Source organism: Puma concolor, chromosome B3 (assembly GCF_028749965.1).
Source record: "Puma concolor isolate L17-30 chromosome B3, mPumCon1.1.hap2, whole genome shotgun sequence".
In the NCBI taxonomy this organism is placed as follows: domain Eukaryota; kingdom Metazoa; phylum Chordata; class Mammalia; order Carnivora; family Felidae; genus Puma; species Puma concolor.
The window spans coordinates 15,411,727-15,418,301 of NC_141672.1; positions in this window are offsets into that span (position 1 = coordinate 15,411,727).

A 6,575-nucleotide genomic window follows, 5' to 3' on the forward strand; every position below is an offset into this window, starting at 1 on the left:
TAAGATGCACGTTGCTAAAGGACATTTAATTCCCTGCAGGCAGCTCCTTCCCAAGCCAATATATTAGCAGGGAATGACTGAGAACGGAGTCTTTAAATTTTTTTTTTAACGTTTATTTATTTTTGAGAGAGAAAGAGAGACACACATAGAGCCCGAGTGGGGGAGGGGCAGAGACAGAGGAAGACACAGAATCCGAGGCAGGCTCCAGGCTCTGAGCTGTCAGCACAGAGCCCGACGCGGGGCTCGAACCCACGGACCGTGAGATCATGACCTGAGCCGAAGTTGGGCGCTCAACCGACTGAGCCACCCAGGCACCCCGAGAATGGGAGTCTTTACTTCACCAACCGGAAAGAAAGTTGGGAAGTCACAATGTGGGGTGGGGTAGGCGGTCTCCAGGTGGATCCAAGAGACAAAAAGGGGGCTGTAGTGGTGCTCATTAAACGGCATGTGCCCTCAAATCTGGGGGTGCTGTTAAAATACAGATTCTGATTCAACAGGTGCAGGGAGGGGCTGCGTCTCTCACAAATGGCATTTCCAGGGGATGCTGATGGCCTTGAGCCCCGGGTCACACTTTGAGAGGCATGGCAGTTCAGAGCAGCTCTGTGCTGGGGTGAATGCTTTTCTTAGAGCCGCTGGAAGACACTAAATCGTGGCCCGTGAAGACTGGTGTTGTGTGGCTGCTGTCCAAGCCACAGATAAATGAAGCACAGACATGAGAATAATTGTGCGTCTTCAAGTTCATGTGGCCCGAAGCACCATGGTGTGATCAATGCCTGTTTATGTTCTGGATTGCCCTTTTTGTAGATATTAATTTTTATATACTTTCCATTCTCTATATGACCTTAAGGGGAGCCTGAGTATAAAAATTTAGGTTTTTTTTTCCAGTTTCCCCCCATTTTTATTGAATTCTGGCATATCAGCCTCCTCTGTGATTCAATCTAATAGAGCTCTTGAGTCTTTGTTACCCACATGTGCAGCATGTTATCTGGTGCCTGCAATGGTGATTTAAAAAAAAAAAAAATTCTGTAGGTAGGGGCCAGAATTATTCAAAATAATCATCCGGTTTACCTCATCCTCCTTGGGTTATCACTGGAAATGGTGGGGTACCATCAGCCTTCCCACCTTGTTATAAAGAAGATCCCCTAATTACGTATTTTTTGCCCAACTGATAGACTTGGGTTTTGCCGCTGTAAATCAGTGGCTGTGTTGTCTTTTCCCGATCGCTTCCTAATGTTCTTACACGTTATCTAGGTTTGTAAAGTTTAAGAATAGATGTAGCTTTATGTGTTCTAATTTGAATCGTGGAGTTTGGAAAGGGAAGAGGGTTTAAAAAAAAAAATATGGTTGTGACATGTTTATTATCAACATGTGAAAACGGAACCGATGATTATGTTGGTGGTAGGTATATATTGTACCTTGTCAACAGAAAAGCTTTTATGTTTGCATATTTAACAGGGTATTTTCTTTCTTTAAAAAAAAAATTAGAACTGATGATGTCTCTTGGAAGGCTTCAACACATTCTGGTTTAAAATAGTCCTCTATAACTAGGCTTCTTCTTGAAGTTTCCATGGCTTTCTCTCAGAACTGCAGACCTTTGGAAATTTCGCTGATTTTCACCCACTGCAGCCAGTTCCTTATTCTCTAAGCCCATGGTTCTTGAACACCAGAGTCACCTGAAAGGTTTCTTCCTTTTTTTTTTTTTCTCAAAAAAATTGTTTAATGTTTATTTATTTTTAAGAGAGAGAGGGAGGGAGAGAGAGACCAAGCGTGAGCAGGGAGGGGCAGAGACAGAGGGAGACACAGAATCTTTTTTTTTTTTTTAATTTCTTTTTTTTAACGTTTATTTATTTTTGAGACAGAGAGAGACAGAGCATGAACGGGGGAGGGTCAGAGAGAGAGGGAGACACAGAATCTGAAACAGGCTCCAGGCTCTGAGCAGTCAGCACAGAGCCTGACGCGGGGCTCGAACTCACAAACCTCGAGATCGTGACCTGAGCCGAAGTCGGACGCTTAACGACTGAGCCACCCAGGCGCCCCGGGAGACACAGAATCTGAAGCAGGCTCCATGCTCTGGAGGCACCTGCATTTTTAACAAGGTCCTGCATTTGAGAAGCCCTGCATTAAGTAACTTGCAAATTACTTGCAACACTGTAAATGCTCTGATGGTAGTATTGAGTTTTCACAAGCACTGAGGCAAGGGGAAAGAGAAAGTCATAAAGAAATGAGAACTCTTTGGTACTTGGTAATACCTCACAGCATCTTCTCTGGCAAACTGAGGTCAACCTGACCATGGTTGAACTTGCTTAGACGAGTTCAATTCTGTACCATTCCAGAATATAATTTTTAATTAGTCCGTTAATTCTAGAGAAAATGACAGGTGTATTTATTTAGAACCACTTACCTAAAAAGCATCATAATATTACAAATTGCTTATCAAAATAAAGCAAGCTCAAGTAATCAGATTCATTCATTGTATACTCTGCCAACAAATTTTGGAAATACCGAGAGATTGGAGTAAACAGATGAGCCTGTAGATCTGGGAGATTTGTTTGGGGCCAGTCCACTGCAAGTTCTCCGTCTTTCTCTCTTCCTTCCCCCTTTCCTTCTTTCCTTCCTCCCTCCCTCCTTCCCATCCTTCCTTCCCTCCCTCCTTTTAAGACTTTTAAAAATTTTTTTTTTCAACGTTTATTTTTTTTTTTTTGGGACAGAGAGAGACAGAGCATGAACGGGGGAGGGGCAGAGAGAGAGGGAGACACAGAATCGGAAACAGGCTCCAGGCTCCGAGCCATCAGCCCAGAGCCTGACGCGGGGCTCGAACTCACGGACCGCAAGATCGTGACCTGGCTGAAGTCGGACGCTTAACCGACTGCGCCACCCAGGCGCCCCCTTTTAAGACTTTTAAAGTAATCTTTACACCCAGCGTGGGGCTCAAGCTTACGACACTGAGATCAAGAGTCCCATGCTCCACTGACTGAGCTGGCCAGGTGCCCCTCTTTTCCACCTTTCTCAACAGCCACGGGACGATACAGTAAAACCTGAAGTTCATAATGATAACCCTGAGGCATTGTCTAATCCAGTGGAAAGCAAACAGCAACAAGCAAATATTTTCTGGAATATCTACACTATTCAGTTTTTCAGAACCAAAAGAGCTCCCTTCCTGGATAAAAGAAGAGTCGAATGTATTTTTTTCTTTTAAATCGATTGAATGGCAAACATTTGGAATTCTTGGGTGTTACTTCCTTAAAAGAGGAAAGTAGTATCTGACATTGGCAAATATATTTTTTGCCCCGGTTTTCAGTAATTATAAGTGAAAAGAAGAGGACCAAGGTCAGAGAGCGGCAGTACAGAAAGACAATAAAAGCATCTAGATGGCACAATTGTGTAAAAATATTTTGTATTCCTCTTAATAGTAAGCAATGTGAGAAAACAGTGTATGTCTTCCTGCGGTATCTACTTAATCTGAAGATTGGTGGCGGGAAGTGTTGTACAATTTAACTAGTAATTAATGTTAAACATTATGGGTTTGTTTTAAAATATTTTTTTAACGTTTATTTATTTTTGAGACACAGAGAGAGACAGAGCACAAGTGGGGGAGGGGCAGAGAGAGAGAGGGAGACACAGAATCCGAAGCAGGGTCTGAGCTGTCCCCTAAATGTTTAGGCGCCCCTAAACATCGTTTAGATTCAACAGGCCTTTTATGAACTAGGAAGTAACGTGTACAGATTTTTGAGGTCTAGAGTGAGACTTAAAGAAATTTGGGTTTTATGGCTGGCTGCTGGGTGGGTTGTCTCCCCAGACTCCAGGGTTTTATTCCTTTTACTCTCTACGGATTCTTTGGTGGGAAACTTTGAGAAGCTTGTCTTAAGATATAAGGTAATCTTTTTGAAAAATACCTTTATTGGGGTATACTCAATATACAATATGTTGCACATATTCAGAGCGTGCATTTGGATACGTTTTGACGTACGTATACACCTGTGAACCCATCCTAACAATCAAGATAATGAAGATACCTGCCACCTGCAACAATTTCTTCCTTCTCCTTTGTAATGTCTCCTTTCCTCCTTCCCCACCCCCATCAAGTAGGCCAACGACCTCTGACCTGCCATCTGTCAGTACAGATTACTTTGCACTGTCTAGAATTTTAGGTAAGTGCAATCACATAATATGTTCTTTTGGAGGGAGCATATCTAGCTTCTTTCATTCAGCATAATGATTTTAAGATTCTTCCACGTATGTAAGATGTGTACATGCATACAGTAGGTATTACCCCTCAATCCCCTTCATTGCTGAGTAGTATTCCATTGAATGGGCATAGCGCACCTTGTTTCATATTCACCTTTTGGTAGACATTTGAGTTGTTTCCAGTCTACGGCTACCGGAAAGAAAGCTGCTGTGAACATGTGTGTACAAATACATGTACGGTCCTATGCTTTCGTTTCTCTTGGGTAAATGCCTAAGATCGGAATGTGTAATCTTTAAGAAGCTGTGAAAATGTTTCCCAAATTGTTCGTACCATTGTGTGTTCTCACCAGTGAATGAGAACTCCAGTGGCTTCACATCTTTGCTAACACGTGGTATAATCTTTATACATTTTAGCCCCTCTAATACGTATGTAGTGGTAGTATCTTTAATGTTTATTTATTTTTGAGAGAGAGAGAGAGAGAGAGAGAGAGAGAAAGAGAGAGACAGAGCACAAGCAGGGGAGGGGTAGGGAGAGAGGGAGTCACAGAATCTGAAGCAGGCTCCAGGCTCTGAGCTGTCAGCTCAGAGCCCGATGTGGGGCTCGAACCCATGAACCATGAGATCATGACCTGAGCTGAAGTCGGATGCTTAACCTAAGACTGAGCCACCCAGGCGTCCCGGAAGGACAGACATTTTTAAATTTTCAAGTCCAATTTATCAGTTATTTTTTTTCTTATGGATTGCACTTTTGGTGTTATATCTGAGAGGTTATTTGCCTGGCATGATTCTCTTGTTTGTTTTTCTCTAAAAGCTGTTTAGTTTTACATCTAGATCTGTGGTTCATGTCGAGTTAATTTTTGTATGTGGTACAAGGTATGTATTGAAGTTCAGTTTTTAAATATATGGATTTCAAATGGTTCCAGAACCATTTGTTGGAACGAACTTGTTTCTCTACAAAATTACTTTCACCTGTGTGTAAACTTAATTGACCAAATATGTGTGAGTCTATTTCCAGACTCTCTGTTTTGTTCCATCGATCTATTTGTCTATCTTCATGTTAATACCATACTGTTTTGATTATTGTAGCTTTATAATAAATCTCAGGGTCATGTAGTGAAATTCCTCCAAATTTGCCCAGTAGTTTATTGTTTTGGCTATTCTGGGTCCTTTGTGCTTACACATGAATTGCTAATCAGCTTGGTAACTGCTACAAAAAAGCATGATGTTGAATCTTTAGATCAGTCAAAGAGAATTTGTATCTTAATGGTATTGAGTCTTCATGAGCATGGTCTATCTGTCTGTTGATTGAGGTCTTTAATTTCTGTCAGTAATGTTTTGTAATTCTTAGCATACAAGTCTTGCACAAGTCTTGCAGATTTATCCCTCAGTATTTTGATGTTTTTATGTTATTTTAAATTCTGCATTTTTAAATTTCAATTTCTGATTGTTTGCCAACATAAATATGGCTGCTTTTTGTTTATTGATGTTGTATCATGCTATCTTGCTGAACTCGCTTTTTCTAGAATTTTTTTTTGTAGATTGGGATTTTCATCAAAGATGATCATATTATACAAATACAGTTTTACGTCTTCCTTTCCAATCTGATTACCTTTTACTTCTTTTTCTTGCCTTATGGTTCTGGCTAGACCTCCAATACAATGTTAAATAGAAGTGGTGAGAAAATTTTGCCTTGTTCCTGATCTTAGGAGGAAAGCGTTTAGTCTTTTATTTTAAGTATGATCGTAGCTATGGATTTAGGGTTTTCTTTTTTCCCTCTTTTTTATAGATACTCATTATTAAGCTGAGGAAGTTCCTTTCTATTCCTAGGTTGCTGATAGATTTTACCAAGAAGAGATACTGGATTTTGTCAAATACATTTTCTGTGTTTACGGAGATGATCATGTGACTTCTGTTTTAGTTGTTACTGTATTTACTGAGATGATCATATGACTTTTCATTTTTAGTTGTTACTATGGTGAATTATATTAATTGATTTTTCTAATGTTAAGTCAACCCTATAGTCTTAGAATAAACTCCACTTGGTCTGTATTATCATTTACATTTATTGTTAGATTTGTTAAATTTTTTTTTAAGTTTATTTATTTTGAGGGAGAACGAGAACATGAGCTGCAGAGAACATGAGCAGCTCTCTCTGAGCGGCAGAGTGAGAGGGAGGGAGAGAAAGAGAAAGAGAGAGAGAGAGAGAGAGAGAGAGAGAATCTCAAGCAGGCTCTGTGCTGTCAGCCCAGAGCCGCACAGGGGGCTCAATCTCACAAACTGAGAGACGATGACCTGAGCTAAAATCAAGAGTCAGACGTTCAACTGAGTGAGTCACCCAGGCACCCCAAACTTTTTTTTTGTTAAGAATTTTTGCATGTATATTCCTGAAA